The following is a 21,071-nucleotide window of genomic DNA, read 5'->3' on the forward strand; positions in this document are numbered from 1 at the left end:
TGTTTCATGGTATAAAAGGCCGATCATGGTAACAGACCTCTGAGTTAAGCTTTGCAGGCAGACATGCTGCCGGATTCCATCACCACCAAATAAAGCTTTTCTCCAAGCGCGCTTTTGGTCCAGTTCGTCTACTTGTAAAATCACAAGAAAATCCAACACTTGGCGAGCCAGCCAGGAGGGATTGGTATGAGAGAAACTCACCGACACAGCTACGACAAAGAATAATTCAGCAAGAAGAACTGCAGAGATTTTCCAGTTGAATTTTCAAGTCGGAGATCATCAAGACAAGAGTCGGTGGGGCAGTTAGCATGTCAAAAATCTTAACTCGGTAAGAAATGTACTACCCCTCTTGAAGAACCTGGCTATTTTATAAGTAAACAGACCAGTAAATATAAGCGCATGTAACTAACAGTGAAATTTCAGTAAACACTGTTTGTAAGGGCTGTAAAAAGTTAGGCCAAGGTACCGGAGTCTAGGCTAGGAAAAGCCTACATATATATAGACAGCTCACTTTGTTTCCCCATATATACTTAGTTGTGACTTGGCTACTGTCACAGTTATATGTTTCGATTAGACCTGAGGTTGACGGAGTGTGTACCACAGTACTGTTAGTCATCTCGCATCGAGCCGGTTATCAGACTTCTAATCAGAGGTCAATGGAGAGACAATAAGTAACTGGGTTGCTAGACACCTTCCTACAGAATTCAATACTGTATAATTGTTCTTCTTTATGAGACAGATAAGAAGTATACTGGTATTGTAAGTTGTTACGTGAGCTTCGTGTTCTGACTTTAAGTCTGGAGATGTTATAAGTTAGAAATGCTGCAACTGGTTGCTGGACACCTTCCTATGGTTAGGAAATGATGTTGGTGTAAGCTCTGGAACAGAAGTCAATAGTGTATAATTCATTTTCTCTGTGAGAGAGTTGAGGAATTACATTTTTAAGTGTGAGAGAGTTAAAATTTGATGCTTTTCTTGATTGCGAGAGAGTTAAGAAGTAGCGCATTAGACTGGTGTTCTAAGTTGTTAAGTGAGCTTCGTGTTCCAACTATAGGTCTGGAAATGTTTTAAGTAAAGTTAGAAATGCTGCAACTGGTCGCTAGACACCTTTCTATGGTAGGAAAGGTTGTCGGTGTAAGCTACACAGAATTCAATACTGTATAATTATTCTTTGTGAGAAAGTTAAGTATATAAGTATTGTTAAGTGAGCTTTGTGTTCCGACTGCAAGTCTGGAAATTAAATGTTCTAAGCAAAATTAGAGGCATTGGTTTTGGGATTAATGCCCGAAGTAGTGTGGTTGTGTTGCGAGGTGGAACTCCGACAGTGAAAGATCCCGAGAACAGAGTTATTTTGTAATAGCCTAAAAGCATACTTGAAAATTGTACTTTTCTTAAGGTTCTATGCTGAAAGAATTAGTATTTGTTTTTAAGTCGCTAAAAAAAAAAAAGCAGTCTAGCCTTCCCGTTTGATTTTGGAATGAAAGTAGCCTGTTTGTTATTGTTTTGTTTTCGTGTTAAACTGTATGCAGTAGCATTCCGACGGAGGTTCGGAAAGATTAATAACCTATTTTAAAGGTAAATTGTTAAGTGATAAGCCTTCCTACTAAGATCCGGAAAGAGTCAACTTTCAACTGGAAATTCCAGTTGAAAATCCAGTCGCTAGTCTAATAGAATGAACTGGTTTCAAATGGTCGGTACTGGTTTCAACTGGTTCCAGTTGGGTTTCAGATTCTAATGGTTTGCCCAGTTAAGAATACCAGTTGAAACCGTTTAAAACCCATTTAGACCAACAGAGCCATGGGCAGTGGCTGCTTCACCGGTTCCACCCGGTTGAAACCAATAGGATGTAACTGGTGTTGTCTGCTATTTATTTCAACTGGAAACAATTGGTCTCAACTGATCTAACAAACCCAATACCTTGGCACTTGGTGAGAAAGTGCTGTAAATTGAGAATGCACTCAAAAATAAACTGCTTGATTCATCAATTAACAACATACAAAGTGCACTGAAGAGAATACATTGTTTTTTGAAAATGTCAAGTCATCTGTAAAATGATTTAACCATTAGTGTTTCTTTTAAAAATGAGTGTTTTTAAGTTGAATATGAATTCAGTTTAAAAACACTCATTTCTAAAGTTGTGTATTGCTTAAAGAAAGTTTTCTGCCTTACTATTGGTCAATTTTTATTAATTACATTTTGCCGGCTATAAACTGACCTAAGAAGTGCACACACTGTTTATTTGGACATGATCACTACTTACTGAAACAATTATATTACATCAGAGCAAGCATTCTGATTACACGATCAGCTTGTCCTCCTTCTCGACTGAAGAGATACCTGGGAAGGGGGCGTGGCTCCTAGCTCTACTTGAGTAATCTGATTGGTGTAATCAAAAATCCTTGCTGTAATGTCACATGAAGGCAAGCAATCAAAACCTGTGAATTTCGCTTCTCATTTGGTTAAAACGCAGCTTTACAGTTACGGTCTACAGTTAGCCTTAGTTCACAGTAAAAAAAGTTTGCTCTGGTAAGGTACTTGGAAGATAATTATCAGGCTGTTATTCCCATTTCTCGTATAAAAAAATTTGATTTCGACAAAACTACCAAGTACTGGGTGTTTGGATGATGGAGCCTATTACCAAGGCCAAGATTTGCTACTGGTAAGCAAGCCACTCATTGGTATCATTAAGTATTTAACTTATCTTTAACTTACTTTTGCTTTTACGTATGACAAAAACAAGTACTCACTTCGTGGGCTTGTATGTTAGTAGAGTTATATTGATAGTTAAAGACAGATGATAATGTTACCGAATCAGTTCCTGTGTGTCCCCTTTGTATGTCCCACTCAGACTGTATTAAATATGGCACACGCTTGCTACCGTTAGTTTTTTGTAAACTGTAACTGGCCAGATAACAGCTGTTTGTAGATATGGCTTTATATTGAGTATGCCTGCTGCTGTTAATGCATTTAGTGAGTACATAGCTACGGATTTTATATAATGCAGTTGAAGAGAATTCGCAGCCTGGAGAACAAGAGGGCCCTAAAATAAGGACAGACACAGTGTCACCCACCAGGAAAGGCAGCGCTGGATTGGAGGTCATCGCCATGAACAGCGACAAAGTATGATTTTAAAAGTGAAATTCTGTATTGTACTTATGACTAGTGAATGTTGTATGATTAGTTAACCATGTTTAGGCCTATTAAGTAGCCTAGAATTTTACACTGCCTTTAAATGTTTAGAAATTTCCATCCTCCAGCATACTGTATAGCCTATTAAATCAATCATGAATCTCGTTGTACATTTATGATGTCAATAAAGGTATTCATTATACATTTACTTGTTGCCTGTATTTCAGTATTCTCTGTTAATTGTTATTATCAAGGTGTATGTATAGATTACAGTATACAAAGATGTATGTGTGTTCTGGGCCTTTGTGGGCGTGGTGGAAGTAAACTGTTACAACATAAATTAAATGCAATGATGTATTCAGTATAATTCCAGGTTCCACTAATTGAAATTAGTTTAATCCATTTAAATACCAACTGTAACATTTCACACACCATTGTGAACTCAGTAACCCAGTTGTCACCAGCTAAAACCAATACAGACTGTTTGAGACCAGTTCAACCTAAACAGACCATTTGAGACCAGTTAACCAATACAGACCATTTGAGACCAGCTGCTTCTATCAGTTTTTTTTTCAACTGGAACCAGACCAATACATTCCAGTAGAAATTTCTATTGGTTTTTAAACAGTTTTCTACTGGTGTTCTACTGGATGTCCACTGGGCATTCCAGTAGAATTACCAGTTATGAAACCAGTTGAATGTGTTTCAGTTGCCCAATAAAAACCAATAGGAACCAGTTAAAATTGCTGTTGGTTTTGAAATGGTTTTCTACTGGATGTCTACAGGATTTCAACTGGATGTCTGCTGGGATTTTCTACTGGATTTGAACTGGAATTTCCACTTAACTGGTGAGAATTAGCGAAAAGAGTCCACATCACAGAATTATTTCGTATTTTGAAAGAGTATTCGTCTTTGCAGATCTCAAAGTATTCCTGGTTGTAGGCCTATGCTGTATTTTGAAAAATTAGACTACATCTTTTTGATGTACATGTGAAGATAAAAACTCTCTGTCGATAGTCTGTTCTTGTTAAGACAAGATTATAAAACTTCAGTTTCCTGTTGGTAACTCTCTGTTCTTTGGAGTGCATAGTCATTTGCATCGAAGATAACTATAGGTATTCACACCTAAACAGACATCCTTAACAGCACCGCTAACACCCGCTCTGTCTACTCTCATATCTGAGGGAATCTGTTGTCGTCGGCTACGCAGATCCGTGTTCATAGGGCTGGGCCACTGAAACCTATGACAGAACGTCACAGAACAGCTCCTCCAGACGTAACAATCATTCAGATGATGGATGGCCTAAATTCATATTTTGAAAAAAGGCTTGGACTAACGACATCCAACGGAAATACAGCATTAAACCTTCCGAGGACAGTCTGGACCTTGCCCAACATCAAAAAGGCCTGGGGAAAGACACAGCGGATGTTTGCAAGTAGCAGACGAGATGGATGGTCTGTTATTTTGTGCAAGCATAAGCGTGAAGTCGAAAGATTGAAACGTGAAAACACTGGAGGAAGGAATGCAAGCCTCAGAGCTTAGCAATACACAACAAAGAAAATGGACTAAGCACTTTTGAAGTCCTCACAGGCCGGCCCATGCCCCTACCCGGAACAATAGATCTGCGCAAAGCCAATGTGCATCTAACTTCTGACAGCCTGATGCAGTACTGTGAACAACTCGTCTTACAGTACAGGGTGCTGAGGAACAGGTTTGCAGTGCTTGGCTACCACCTCCAGAGGGGGTGTAAGTTCGCAAATCCGCCTAGAGATCACAGGCTGCTTCAAGAGATATAATAATAATAATAATAATAATAATAATAATAATAATAATAATAAGTTTATTTAGAGCCCAGTATCACTATTTATAGTCTCAAAGGGCTTTACATGTCTATAACAAAGTCAAATCAAAATTATATTATGCATAAGTTCGAGAAAATAGTCTTTAGTCTCGTTTTAAAGGTATGGAGAGAGTTTGCCTCCCTAACTTCTGTAGGTAAACCATTCCAGAGGAAGGGAGAGCGGTAGGAAAAGGCTCGGTTGCCAGCGGACTTCTTTTTAACTCTTGGAATGACTAATAGTCCAGAATCTTGAGAGCGCAGGGTGCGAGGTGGGTTGTAGGGTGTAATTAAGTCAGACAAGTAGGAAGGCGCAAGCCCATGTAAAATTTTATATGTTAATAAGAGGACCTTAAAATCTGCCCTTGCATGAATTGGGAGCCAATGAAGGGAAGCCAGGACAGGGGTAATGTGACCATACTTCCTCGTTCTGGTCTGAATTCTAGCAGCAACTTTCTGGACCAGCTGAAGACTATTGATACTAGAGACAGGCAGGCCAGAGTAAAGAACATTGCAGTTATTGAGGCAAGATGTGACGAATGTGTGAACAATGGTTTCTGCATCAGCCATACTTAAAAAGGGCCTAATTTAAGCTGTGTTATGGAGGTGATAAAAGGCAGTTTTGGTTGTGTTCTTGATATGAGTGACTAGCGAGAGACTAGAGTCAAAAATCACACCAAAGCTTTTAGCTGAAGAGTTTTAAAAGATGATGCAGTTGTCAAAATTTAGGGTAAGATCACTAAAAAGATGCTTATGCGTAGGGGGACCAATGACCAGCATTTCAGTCTTGCCTGCGTTAAGCATCAGGAAATTTGAAGACATCCAACCCTTAACAACACAGAGACACGGCTCAAGGCCAATTCAGAGCACGTAAATAGAGAATAGAAGAGGGCCAAGGACTGATCCCTGAGGAACACCATAGTTAAGCTTACAGTATTCAGAGGTCACATTATTAGAGTGGACACACTGCTTTCTCTTAGAGAGATAAGATTTAAACCAAGGGAGCGCCAGGCCACGAATGCCAATTTGGTTTACCAGGCGCTTTAACAATGTAGTGATCGACCATGTCAAATGCTGCACTAGAATCGAAGTAGCACCAGCATCCATGGCTAATAAAAGATCATTAGTTACTCTAGTAAGCACGGTTTCAGTAGAGTGAAAACACCTGAAGCCTGACTGAAATATTTCAAACAGACTGTTAGAGGACATATGGGCTATCAGCTGTGCATCTACAATTTTTCAAGTATTTTTGAAAGAAACAGGAGATTAGAGACTGGCCTATAATTATTTAAGGCTTCAGGGTCAAGGTTCGTTTTTTTAAGTAAAGGCCTGATCACGGCTGTTTTAAAAGAGGAGGGTAAAACACCAGATTTAAGTGACATATTTAGAGTGTTTAAGATTGTTGGGCTGAGAACCGAGAAAAGCTCTGCTCCCAAGTGTTGCAGACACACAGACTCTATGTAAAGTTTAGCAGGTAGGGGATCAAGGAGGCAAGAAGCTGGTTTAGCAGAGTGCACAAATTTGGACAATGCTTCTAGAGAGATATGGTTAAATTGAGTTAAAGGGTGTACATCTTAGGCACAGCAATGGAGAGCGTACAGGTAGTCTGATTTGATGAATTAATTTGAATATTACGACGAATTAAGTCTATTTTTTGCAAGAAAAATTGAACAAAATTGTTTGCAGTAAAAGGGCTAGATTGAGGGGAGTGATTCTGGGTAAGTTTAGATACTGTATCAGAAAGGAACCTGGGGTTATTTTTGTTAACATTAATTATTTTCGAGTAATACGCGGATTTGGCTGTGTACAGAGCGCGTTTATAATCCATCAGGCTGTTGTGCCATGCGATCTCATCCACCAATATAATCCAGCACTATAACTGTGGAATGTGATCAACCACCATGACAACAATGTCATTTTGTAATAATGCTGTACATCCTTTCAGTATCTATGCATCATCATAAAAAGATATTTTTTATTTTACACTGTAAGCAGAAGTGCCTGTACTCAGTATTAGGCTGTGTACATGATTAATATCAACTAATCTCAGTTTTTGTTCTTTTTCCTCCTTCTGTTCATGTATTTTCTTACAATTATTTCTTTTTGTGATCATATTGTTTATGATCAAAGGGGAGAATGTAAGATTACAGTAACATCTGAACAGACATGGTTCAGAATAAGAGAACTGTTGAACCTGACGGTCTTAATACCATAGTTACAAAGAAAGCTTCACACCTTTCGCACCACATTACAGTTGAAGCCAAGAGCAATTGCTTAAGCAAAATACAACCGGTAATGGGCAAATGGCAGCCACCACTGACAAAAGGGGTCTTTCGCATTAACCAAGACTCTGATTTTCATTAAGCAACACTGTAAACCTATTGTCTGTTGCCATTTGTTTCATGGTATAAAAGGCCGATCATGGTAACAGACCTCTGAGTTAAGCTTTGCAGGCAGACATGCTGCCAGATTCCATCACCACCAAACAAAGTGGTTTTCTCCAAGTGCGCTTTTGGTCCGGTAAGTCTACTTGTAAAATCACAAGAAAATCCAACAAACTGTATGTCAGATTTTCAAAAATGAGGTACTGTTGGATTCCTTGGGTCAAGGCAAGTTTAACACACTTATGAGGTCATTATCCGCCATATTGGATTTTTCGCCATATTGGATTTTATCAAAAAGTGATTTTTCGCTACTCCTCGGACAAACTTTGTCAAGTCTTCACCAATTTGGCACAGACAATGTTCAGACCAAGCCTCACAAAAGTTATCCAAGGGATTTTTGATTTTCAAAAGCGTTCCTCCATCACAGCCAATTGAAATCGGTGGCGAAGTTGCCAAACAGGAAGTGAGCTCATATTTCAGCAACGCTTTTACGTATCGACCCCAAACTTGGTGTACTGACTCATGACTCCGTCCAAAGAGAGTCCAGAAAAAATGCCCCATTTTACCACTTTGGGGCGCTGTACTAAAAAAACCCCAAAAAACATGTTTTTGCTCATTACTCTTCATATCCTTGGTCTAAAATCATGATTGTAATTTGAAGTCATGCTTTTTTCGATACTGAGGTCTGGACATGTTGCCATGTCCTGTTCTGCAATCGTATTCAACGGCAAAGTTGCCAACAGGAAGTGAGGTCATAACTCAGCAACGGTTTGATGTATCAAAAGCAGATTTGATAAATGGACTCAGAACCCCATTCTGAGGAAGCAAGAAGTCCGCTGGCAACCGAGCCTTTTCCTACCACTCTCCCTTCCTCTGGAATGGTTTACCTACAGAAGTTAGAGAGGCAAACTCTCTCAATACCTTTAAAACAAAACTAAAGACTTATCTATTTTCTCGAACTTATGCATGATATAATTTTGATTTGACTTTGTTATAGACATGTAAAGCCCTTTGAGACTATAAATAGTGATATTGGGCTCTAAATAAATATTATTATTATTTGACCACAGGGGGGCGCTATAATAAGCAAAGATGTGTTTTGGCTAATAACTGCTGATGTGTTCACCATAATTTCATTTTCAAAAGCATTTGTCCGTCACTGCCAATTGAAATCATCAGCAAAGTCGCCAAACAGGAAGTGATCTCATATTTCAGCAACACTTTGATGTATCAATGCCAAACATGGTGGACTGACTCAAGACCCAGAAAAAGTTTTGCCCAATTTTACCACTTGGGGGTGCTATATTAAGAAATAAAACTGGTTTTGCTCATTACTCCTCACATTTTTGATCTAAAATCATGATTGTTATTTCAATTCATGCCTTTTTTGATCCTGAGGTCTGCACAAGAATTCAACAATTACTTCTAATGCTTGGCCCCCTTATTGCTGTTTGCAGCTATGTTTAACAGTGGATTTTCTTGAACTTTAAATAGCCTTCGTTATAGCTACGTTTTGTATGAGCATTATTACTGGACATTTTGACCGGCAAGTTTTTAATTGAACTTTTTTTAAATAAATTTTATTTTTACCAGGCATAAACCAGTAATTACCAGCTAAAGGAAATCCTGATATATATATATATATATATATATATGTAAGTATGTATGTGTGTGTGTGTGTGTGTGTGTGCATATATATATATATATATTTGTGTTTGTGTGTATATATATATATACACACATACAGACACACACATAAGTAATGTGACACAATAATCGTTTTGCCTTGATTATTTTCATAATTGTTGGAAGCCAAAATTGTAATTGAAAATAAAATTTGATTAATCGGCCAGTCCCACTTTGAACATAAACTGGGAAGCATTTAATTTACATTAAGGAACTTTCCACCAAAATACAATTCGTGTTTGATCAGCATGCACTTGTGTATGCTTTTCCATGCTCAGGATATTGAGAACTATGGGTTTACCTCCATTCTTGAACCCCTTGTCAGTGACCTCAAAATTCTAGAAACTGAGGGCATTGAAGTCCCAGCATTAGGTGGTCAGATACGTGGTGGTGTTGTTCAAGAAACAGGGGATAATCCTGCTCTCCACACTTTGGTTTTGTTGAGTTGTTTAGTGCAAAAAACTGTTGTCACTTTTGCCTCACAAATAGAGAAGAATTTCAGGGTGTGTTTTTGGAAGATGATCCTGCTGTAATTGTGAGAACTAAAGAGTTGCATGCAGACCACTGTCAGCAAATACAGTCAAACCCAGAAGAGGTGTGAAAAGTGAGTATGTACTCAATTCTCTTCAGTACTTCCACATAATTGATAACTTTGACGTAGATGTTATGCATGATGTATTGGAAGGAGTAGCACAGTTTGAAGTAAAGCTAATACTAAAGTATATTATTGAAAAATCTCTCAGTCATGAGGAACTTAATCATAGAATACAGTCTTTCAACTATGGATCTATAGAAAGAAAGAACCAACCCACTGCAGTGAAATTGGATGATATCAGTAATGATTTGGGCCTTAATGCAATACAGTCCTGGTGTCTGCTACGTAATATGCCACTACTGTTTGGGGATGTTGCAGAGAAGAATGACCAATACTGGATTCTTTTGGTGCTACTGCTACAGATAGTTAATATTGTGTTTGCACCATTTGTGACTGAGGGTGTGGCTGTCTACTTAAAACGTTTGATTTTGGAACATCACCGGCTATTCAAACCTTTATTTCCTAATAAAAATCTACTGCCCAAACACCATTTTCTGATTCATTATCCACGTTGCACATGGAATGTAGGTCCAAAAAATTCACATGTGGTGCATGCGTTTTGAAGGAAAGCACAATTTTTTTAAGAGGCAACAGAAATGTTTAAAAATATTACCTTAAGCTTGGCGAAGAAACAGCAGAAATGCATGGCATACCACTGGGACACTTTTAGCCAGGATAGATTGTTGGCTGGTCCAGGAAAAGAAACTGAATTATCTAATATTTCTGCAGGTGGACTTCTTGCTTCCAAGTTGAATGTGTTACTGTCCACCAGTGTACTGTCTATAAAGTGGGTCAAGTACCATGGAAATGAGTATCGTACTGACTTGGTTGTTTATAGTGGGGTAGTTAGAGAAATCCCGGTATTTCAGAAAATCATAGTTATTGCTGTAAAAGAGGAGCATATGTTCTTAATAGCCACAGTGTTGGACACTGTTTGTTTTGATGACCTTTTACATGCTTTTCAAAGCGCCTTCCCCAAAAACTGTTATTGATGTCAATGAGATTGTGTACCATAGACCATTTGACATGCAAATAGAACACAAAATGGATGAATACAACTGGTTTATTGTCCCATATTGTCATTTATTGTGACTTCATGTGCTGTATGTAGGCCTACATGGTTCGCCATTGAATAAATTATTTTGGAAAAGTTTGAAATTTTGTATTAGAAATTTTGTATTTGTGTTAAGCAGCAGTCTGGTGTTGTTCTGACTTCTGAACATGTTTTAATAAGCATTTTTTTCCTAATATTTTGAGAGCTTTTTCCAAGTAATTAGTAGTGATGTAGTGTTAGTAAAACATTTGGTATACAGTAAGCATAAGGAAAAGAATAAGCAGTAGTAGTTTAAAATGTGACTCAGAATTAACTCTGAAGAGTACATTTAAATGAACACAAGTAACAGTAGAATAGGGCAGCCCGGTGGTGCAGTAGGTAGCGCTGTCGCCTCACAGCCGGGCGGCCAGGGTCCTCTCTGTGTGGAGTTTGCATGTTCTCCCCGTGTCTGCGTGGGTTTCCTCCAGGAGCTCCGGTTTCCTCCCACAGTCCAAAGACATGCAGGTTAGGTGAATTGGAGACACTAAATTGCCCCTAGGTATGAGTGTGTTTGTCTGTGTGTCTGCCCTGCAATGGACTGGCGACCTGTCCAGGGTTTTTCCCGCCTTTCGCCCTATGAGCGCTGGGATAGGCTCCAGCACCCCTTGCGACCCTAATCAGGATAAGCGGCTTAGATAATGAGTGAGTAGAATATTAGAATTCTAAGTGTATTTATGCATTAACAGACAGATAGTTATTTTGCCCTTAGAGTAAAATTTTATTAACACTGAAGGGTGTTCGCTAGAGTTAATTTTTTACTCTATTTGGTGTTAAAGTAACTTTGGATTTTTAACTCTTGGAGCAGAGTTGAGGTTACATTCTGTGGAGTTGGACCATATGAGGCAGTGTTAAAATCAACTCCAACAGAGTTGATTTTACACTTTCAATTTTAGTGTGCATGCAGCTTATCATCTAAATGACAAGTTGGCGAAAATGCATCCTGCTCCTCCTCAACCAGTGCTGGAGGAGCCATGGCACCACACTCTGACTACTGTGGTAAATGGCCAAGGCACTTCCTGGCTTAGTCACTGTTGTTCTGTCCAGTCATTTTCATGTGTCTATTGAGTAATGCCTTTTGCTGCAGAGAGTGGTCCTAGGTTGTCCTGAAACCTGTTAGCCTAATGCCTGTGTTTGGTATACAATCCATCCTCAATACTCAAAGCTGAAACACTGCATAAATGGTGAGAATATCATGAGCATTCTTGAGAGAGATGTGAAAAAAATGCTGTATGTGGCAAGAGGACAACAATGCCGTCACAATGATGAGGAAATGTGGGCCTATTCTTTTAACAGTGACAAAACATGGAGTGCAACATATTTATCTCCATGCATGAGTTCTGCCATGCACACTGAGAAGACTGTTTGCAAAGCACAGTGTGACAGCAGGCTTAAAGACTAAGCATATTGTCTTCAGTGCTTTGGAGAAATAAATAAATTAAAATAATATAACAGAAGGTTTTTATATCATTTGGTTCAATAACAATTGCTGGCAGCTTGAAAGTAAAAAAAGAAACAGCAAAGTACTTATTCCACTCTGAACAAATCAATCGGGTGCAAATCATTTTTAAGCCTGACCTATCCGTTGTAACGTAGAAAATAATAGAACAAAGTAGTAAAGTGACATCCAATACCCTAAAGATATTAAACTTTTTTAATCTTCATATTTAGAGCATTTCCAGTGTGCTGCCCTGGGTTTGTCAGGAGAACAAACTGTTAACTCAGGAGAAACAAACTGTGCTCTATGAACCGCACGGAAAAATTCTGAAAAGCTGTTGCTTCGGTGACTTTGTATTCAGATTACAGGTGACACAGTCTAAGAGGCTGATAATATGACAGCACTGGCCCATGACTGGTGGGTTATTATAATGCCATTTCAGTTCACAGTCCCCAGGAAAGTGCTCATCATCCAGAACAGCTGCCGCCCAGACTGGGGTCTGATTCTGATTACTTTTTCCTGGCAACAGAAGCACTTTCCATTTGTAAGCTTTTAATGTTCTCTAGTGGAAAGCTCTGCTTTTTGAGTCTTTGCTCCAAAATCTCACAGAAGTCTCATGGAAAAGGAGGGCAACACAGATCCATGGACCAGGGGCGAAAGGGGATTTTTGCTCCAATTTTGAAAATTGACTTCTTGAAAAAAAAATCACTGATACACCTTTTTCTAAGGAGAGGATCCACAGCTTTCTTCAAAGTGAACTGTGACCACAGCTAGATACAACACAATATACTTATAATTGTGTCATGATGGTGAAACTATAACTGCAACACACTTCTTTGGGCACGGGACAGTAGCATTTATTTATGCTTTCACACCCAATTTACAGAGATGATGCCTCATCATGTTGATAACCGCTATATAAGTCATTACATATTTTCACATTGCACTCTCATAGTGACCCTTGTAAATAAATGTAAATGAAAACTTTTGACCTCCAAAATGACCACTTGTGTTTATTAAACAGAACTGTCAAATGCACGCTTTGAAGGTCTCTCTACTGTTCTGCCCAGGCCTCATGTTGGTTGTAACTAAAACTTAGTGATGCGCTGAGAAACATATGGTGGATGAGGAGCCCAAGCAGCACTGTTGTCTCCTGAGGACTATTTAATCCTGCTTCTCTTTCATCTCCCTTCCTTCCACCTTACACTCATTCCTCTGATTTCAACATCCTCTGACAATACTTCCCCTCTGCGTTCACTTGCCTCCTTTTCTTCTCTCCTTGTTCTTACCCTTTGCTCTCCCTGTGATTCCCAAGACAAGGCTGTGGCCACTGAACTCCTGCTATGTTACAGTGCAGGTGAAGATACAGAGAGAAAGGGGAAAACCCTGCTGTGCCTGCAGCTGACATCTGATTCTGAATCTGGTCCTACGGTTCAAAGTTTAATTCCTGTCTTTTTTTTCATCATTATAAGGACAACATAATAATGTTGCTTTTTAAGGCCTGCACATTAAACAACATGTTAAATGAATCAATAAAAAAATAAGCAATGATTAAAAAAGAAGAGACAGAAAGACGCAACATAGAAGTGTACAAAAGATGTTTTTAATTACACACTAAAAAATTCACTCTCATTGCCTGACTGAATAATTTCACTGGATGTAGATATAAGGAGAGGGATGGTAACCAAAGAGAAGAAGACATTTAACAATAAAAAGCAGAAGAGAAGTGAAGAAAGCAGGCACAATATACCTGCTTTTTTCATGGTGTACAGACAACTCTAGTCTTCATCAGTATTACAATGTTGGTCTGTACAGTGACAGCTGATTGGTCAGTGGTCACCTGTTGACTGTGATGTTGGTAGTTCAGTCTCTATCTGTATAATCAGCATAATCCCTTAGTCCTGTAGGATGACCACTGAAACCCAGCTCTAGGGCTTGAGAATGTAGTTCATGGTCATTTTGTGTGGTCCTTACATCTGAATGATTTGTGTCAGATCCTTCCTCGGACACCTGCTACGCCCTGTACACCTCCACTGTCACTATTTAGGTTCAGTATTTGTTGTGTGTCTTGCTCTTTTGAGATTGAGATTTTATCAAAGAGTGTGGATGCTTATGCTGGTTTAACACATTCAGAAATGTAAAACTAATAAACACTGAAGGATATAGTGAGGACAAACTATAGGTGATGAGGGAATAAAGCTAACCCTTGGTAACACATTAATTAGTCCAAGAGTAACCTTTAAATAGCTTAAATCTGAATTAGTTTCTCGTTGACTATGGAATCCTTGACTAAGTTAAATAAATATAATCAGATATAATCAGACATAATCAGACAATCTGTGTGAGCCCTCATTAGCATTGCACTGTGCTAAGCCACCTCCTGTGCCATTGATGCCAACTTGAGTTGGCAGTTTGCATATGAGTGACACCAAAGTCGCACGCAAATTTACTCAAGATTCAGCTCAGACATGTCCTCATTTATTCCATATTCACTGCAAAACCATGAAACTGGTGTCTTAAGCCAGATAAGATCTGCCGTGGTTTGGGGGGTTGGCAGAAACAAAAACAAAGACACAGAGCAATACACCAACAGTAATAGTTTCAGACCTTTAAATAAAACTACCCCAATTTCCCTTAAGGACACAGTGTAAATGATTGGCTGGTACTTACAATCATGCATTTTGACAACTTTAAATCTTATAGTTGTTATCTGTAGAGAAAACCATTTGGTGGTTCCTGTGCGATCTCTGCTGCTGCTCTACGATGTGAACTGCCTAATTTAAATACCAACGCATAATTTGATACCAATCAAATCCCCGACTAAGATATGTCAAACATTCACTATGGCAAATACTCAGCTTGTTCAGTGTGTCGAGTGCAGGATGTTTTAGCCATTCTTCCTCCGTCATTAGTAAACAGCTCAGTTTGTGCTAAATATACGTTAGTTAGCTCCCTGACGGAGAAGACTGTAGCATTACAGATGTGCATCCAGATGCTAGAGAGGCTTAGTGAGAGTGAGAATAGCCTAGTTCCTGTAAAGGAAAATCTGGATGGCTCAGGAAGAGTTAGCAGCCCTGCAACTCTGGCACTAGAGCCCTCGCAGCTGGGTGAATGGGTGATGACTCAGCGCCATAAGTGCAAAGCGAAAGCTAACACTAAGGCTAGCCCATGGGAGCAACACCCCTCCCCACTTCACGTGTCAAACATGTTTGCCCTCCTCAGTGAAACACCCACTGAGAAACCTGGAAGAACACTGGTTATAGCAGGTTCCATTTTACGGCAATGTGAAATTAGCTAGACCTTTAGGGGCACTAGCAGCCTTAGTTAGCTGTATACCCAGGAGCCACGGCGCCGGACATAGCAAGTAATCTTAAGGTTTTAAGTAAGCACAGTTTTCAAAGATAGTTTTCATGTAAGAGCTAACGATATACGCCTTTGTCAGTCAGAGATTACTAAAAGTAATATCGTAGAGGGGTGTAAATTAGCGAAGGCGGTGTCCGATGCAGTGATATGCTCTGGCCCTGTTGGAGAAATAATATGCTCCCTTAAGATAATCATTGTAGCAATCATGATAAACAATGTAACAATATTCATTATTACAGGGGTGAATCAATGTAATCATTTATATTAAAAGTTATAACTATACAATCTTTTGTATTACAAGAAATATCAAGTAGTCTGTGTTCAAAAAGAAGAGGTCAGTGAGGCCCTTCAGGGGCTGCATGTGAGATAAGGAATGAGCCTCTGCTGGTGTGTTGTAGTCATTAACAACGCATGTAGATGGTGAAATGTTCAAGGTTTCATGGTACGTCTTATTCCACTAATGAGCAGGGCAGTAAATATTGGTGACAACTTATGCTAGGTGTAAAGGGAAAATAAGAAATGATGACGTAATGCAGAATTGAGAGGGAATCTGTGAGGCTGGGCCGGCAGGGGCGCCCCACTACAAAGAGATGAGGCAATGTGTATCCTTTTTTGGGGAATTGATAAGAATATGTATAAGAATCGGTGCTTTGTGAGAATGCGTCAGCCACTCCCGGGACCGGCTCCGTTTGTTGTATGCTGCATTGAGTTCATGCAATAAACGTATACTGCATGAGACTCTGAAGACTTGATAATTTATTTTGAAAGTAAGTGAACAGTGTGGTTAGAATCTTAGCCATATCTGGCCCAGGCTGAGAATTCTCTCCCACAGCCCCCTCCCAATCTGACGAGGCGATGTAGCTTACAGCAGGTTATGGTCACTGAACTGCTGGATGCCCAGGTGGTGCTCTGAAAATAATGTGGGCTTTATAGACAATTGGAATAGTTTTGAAGGCAAGGCTGTCCTTTTAGGGCGGGACGGTGTCCATCCCACTCGGGAAGGTGCTGCTCTCGTTTCTTGCAACATAGCGCGTAGTCTCAGAACAGTTCATCTATGATAATCCAGAGCCAAGGCCAGGGAGCAGACAAGCAGGCTAAACCGACCATCTGCTAGCTGCACAGAGTCGTCACCCAGGTTAAACTATATTGAGACTGTGTCTGTTCCGTGACCTATACGAAAATGTAGAAACACTCAGAGAATTTGTCCTAGTAACCTAATTAACAAAGATTTAAATCATACTGAATGTACCACCAGCACCTTTGATCTAAAGCTAGGACTGTTAAATATTAGATCTCTTACACCTAAAGCGCTTATTGTCAATGAAATTATTTCTGTGTTTAACAGAAATGTGCATCAAACCAAATAAGTATGTAGCATTAAATGAAGCTAGTCCTCCCAGATACAGTTATATACACCAGCCTCATCTAACAGGCAAAGGAGGAAGCATTGCAGTTATTTCTAATGATAATCTAGGCGTCATACAAAAACCTTTACATAAATTAAATGCGTTTGAAGCTCTTTATACAAACATAACGTATGTAGCCACAAAAAAATAAGTCTACCCAGTCTATCACACTAATTATTATTTATAGACCCCCCGGGGCATACTCTGAATTCCTTTGTGAATTTGCAGATTTCATCTCAAACCACGTTATTTCTTTAGACAAAGCTCTAATTGTCGGAGACTTTAACATTCATTTTGATAACCCAGAAGATCCTCTGAGAACAGCATTTGTGTCCATTCTAGATTCAGTAGGGATTAATCAGATGGTCATAGGGCCCACTCATAAAGGTGGTCACACCCTCAATCTTATACTATTACTCGGATTAAATGTAGGAAGTATAGTCACATTTCCAAAATCTGAAGCTATCTCAGATCATTATCTTATCTCATTCAAAATGTTTCTTAGTAATAATATATGCACCTCGCCACGCTATCATAATAAACGTATGTTTACGTCAACTGCTACGCAGAACTTTATCAATAATCTCCCAGAGTTATCAACTTTGATTGGATCACTGTCACACCCCACAGAACTTGATCAGGCAACTGAATCCTTAGAGTCAGCGTTCCGCAACACCTTAGATAATGTGGCCCCACTTAAAAGGAAAATAATCAGAGAGAAAAAACTAGCTCTCTGGTATAATGATCACACACGCACCTTAAAATTTACCACTCGAAAATTAGAACGTAACTGGCGCCAAACTAAATTGGTAGTATTCCAGTTAGCATGGAAGGATAGCCTCCTGAGCTACAGAAAAGCTTTTAGTGCCGCTAGATCAATTTATCTTTCCACCCTAATAGAAGATAACAGAAGTAATCCTAGGTTTTTATTTATTATTGTATCAGAACTAACTGGGAATAAGAGCACCTTGGAAACAGGCACACCATCAATATACAGTGGCAACGCCTTCATGAATTTTTTCAATAGCAAATTGAAAATATCAGGCAAACAATTCAGACTATAAATTTAAAACCAAATAATTTCATAACTAACACTGTAGATAACAATATAACTAGAATAATGGGTGATCAAGCCATTATCTATCTACATCCTGAAATAAGGAGGTCTAACAAGTCAATCCGCGTACCATGCATATAACTAGGAATTCCATGGATAGCTCATCAGATATCCGATTGTAACACATGTTCCCTCCTACACATTGATCGTAGCTCTCCAGGGTAATTTTAGTTGGCAACGTGAAACTGATCCTGACTTAAACAAACCAATTGCTATACAGGTAATGTTAATCACATCTAGAAATCGCCGTAGCACAGACGGTTCAATGGGGTGTGTAGAACATTTTACCTGTGAACAAACATGGTTGACTAGAGTGTTAGGAGCATTAATTCCTAGTTATGGTGTTATGCAGTCTTTAGATCAAATTAGAGCTTTGTCACAGGAGGTGCAAAAGCTTGCTAATGACACTCTTGCTGCTTTAGGTGATGTTTCCTTCGCACTGCAGTCCCACCGTATGATGATACTGCAAAACCGTATGGCTCTAGATTATGTACTCTCTGCCCAGGGTGGTGTATGCTCAGTCGTAGGCCCAGAGTGTTGTACTGACGTAGCTGACCCCTCTCAGAATTTATCACAAATTATGGGTGACATCTCTGATCTGAGCACACGGGTTCAGAGTGTTCAAGGTGATAACAGTGGTTGGTTTAGCGGCTTATTTGGGGGGCTCTGGCCTATGGCCCAGCAGGCACTGTATGTTCTAACATTGGTGATAGGGGCAACTCTGTTCGTTTATTTTATCTTGAGACTTATGTGTTGTGGTATCAAGGCTGTTACTACTCCGGAACAATTGCAGCCAAAACATCGGCGTGCCAAGAGGGCCGTTAATGCCTTTCTGAATGTGACGTTTATTTCCAATGCATGGTACGCGGATTGACTTGTTAGACCTCCTTATTTCAGGATGTAGATAGATAATGGCTTGATCACCCATTATACGTTTAGAGGGCTCGATATATGGTTTGCTTAGCGCATATTTAGCTCATGCATGTATGCATGTATGTTGTAGGGGTCATCAGGCTGTAGAACATATTACCCATAATTCCCTGCTTGACCGCATGGGTAATCTCTACCCATCTTCTCAGATTTCACTGTAACGGTATTGGTTACAGAAATGAAGCGGATATTAGATACAGTGATGACGCAATTTTCGCCATAAAACCGCGGAAAATTCCAAACTTTTCTCTTTCCAGTTCTCTTTCCAGCTCCGCAATTCTGCAACTGCCTAGCAGCGGCTTGCTCTAGCAGGAGCTCGCTGGCAGCGGGTGTCTCTTTTCTCTGCCGAAGAAAAGGACAAAGTAACAACGAAGCGAGATATTTGTACAACCAAAGTTTAATTTACTTTTCTCTCGCGCAGTTGCAACTTTAACTTCTACCGGCTAGTTACACTGTAACACACACAGTATTCGACGGAAGAAAAGGCGACCGGATCCCTTTTTACTTCTTTAAACGTCGACGAACTAAATCGAGAACCCTTAAAGATCATCGGACGAGTAACGGAGCCCCGAAGATCTTCAAGTGACAAGGAAAGGAACTTCTCCCTGGACCTGCGAATCGCACTGCTTATCAGGCCACCAAAGACGCACCTTCGGTCGCCACGCAATGAGCTATTCCAAGTAAGGCTGGCATCTGGGCATACCTTAGTATTAAGATCATACGCAGTTAACGTGAAGAAAGTGTTATCATTTGAATTCTTTTATGATTTTAATGTACACACTGTATTTCATGTACGATGTGGTCTTTAGCCGTTTATTATTTTCTTACGAAGGATAGATCTGGCATGCGTTCTCTCTCTCTAACTCCCTTTTCCTGATTGCACACCTCCAACATTGGGATTGCAGCGTGATTTAAGGGTTGGGTAGAGTTGCTGAGTTTAGGGCCTACTTACTTGAGACTAGCTCTCAAGTTAGACATTCTTTGGTCTCTCGCACACATGCGATTCTCGTTGCCACCCCCACTCTAGTTGGTGCCTAGCACACACGCTTGCGCACTAAATCCTCATACCACGCATAGCTCTTGCTGTGCACATGCGCACAGCGTCTCTCCCTCGCGCCTCCTTTTCTGTTCTGTGCGCCTGCGCACAGCCTCTCTCCAAAGAACTCCTCCCTCTCTCTTCAGTGCGCAGCTGGGCACATGCCCACATACACGCACGCGCTCTCTCTCTCTCTCTCACTCACACACACACACACACACACTCACTCATCTCTGGTCTAACACTCATTCAGTCCTACACTGAATACCTGTACATAGACTCATTACCATTTTGTTACCATTTACCCTTTGATCATTATATTGCTGCTGATTATTGATTGTACCATATCAGTATTAGTTTGCCAAGTAGTATTGATTGTGTTAATAAATAGTATCATTGAAATAAACTGTTGTCCTGTCTGTTCCTGCCACAGTATTCATTGAATGCCAACCTCTGCCATCAAAGCACTCCCAATTACCTTCACCAACCTGGTTGTTCATGAGTGTTATGGATTTAGTAGTGTAATTGTAATACATTAGTACTGCAATACTCTCTAAGACTGTAGCACAGTGTTACAGCTAGCTTATCCCATTAATCTTGGTTGTTTAATTAATAAAATATTGAACACCCAAATTAATGGTTAATACATTTTATGAGACTGATTTATTAATCCTATCACACCTACATCTTTTGGTGTCCCTGTGTTAGGACTGCAATTGCACCTACAATGTATTAATCATTAGGCTTCTCAATGATTAAGAGGGGGGAGATGTGGGGCCTAGCTGAATACTTTGACCGTCACCAGACCTCTTTGGCCTCTTAGTGAGGTGTAGTGGTAAAATATGATCACAGGTATATATTTTGTTAAGTGAATGGAATGTGTGGACATACTTTTCATCTTGTGTTACACTTCTCTCACTCAAACACTGGTTTATCAACCAAGCTCTCACACACCTGCCCCACTGTTTTAGAGAGCTCTCATTATCTATGGGCGTCAAGGCCAAAGGCCCTTGGCTGCACGGGTATATCTGTGTGTGTGTGAGACCTTGTTGTCAGTCT

Source organism: Chanos chanos, chromosome 2, assembly GCF_902362185.1.
Source record: "Chanos chanos chromosome 2, fChaCha1.1, whole genome shotgun sequence".
Taxonomy (NCBI): Eukaryota; Metazoa; Chordata; class Actinopteri; order Gonorynchiformes; family Chanidae; genus Chanos; species Chanos chanos.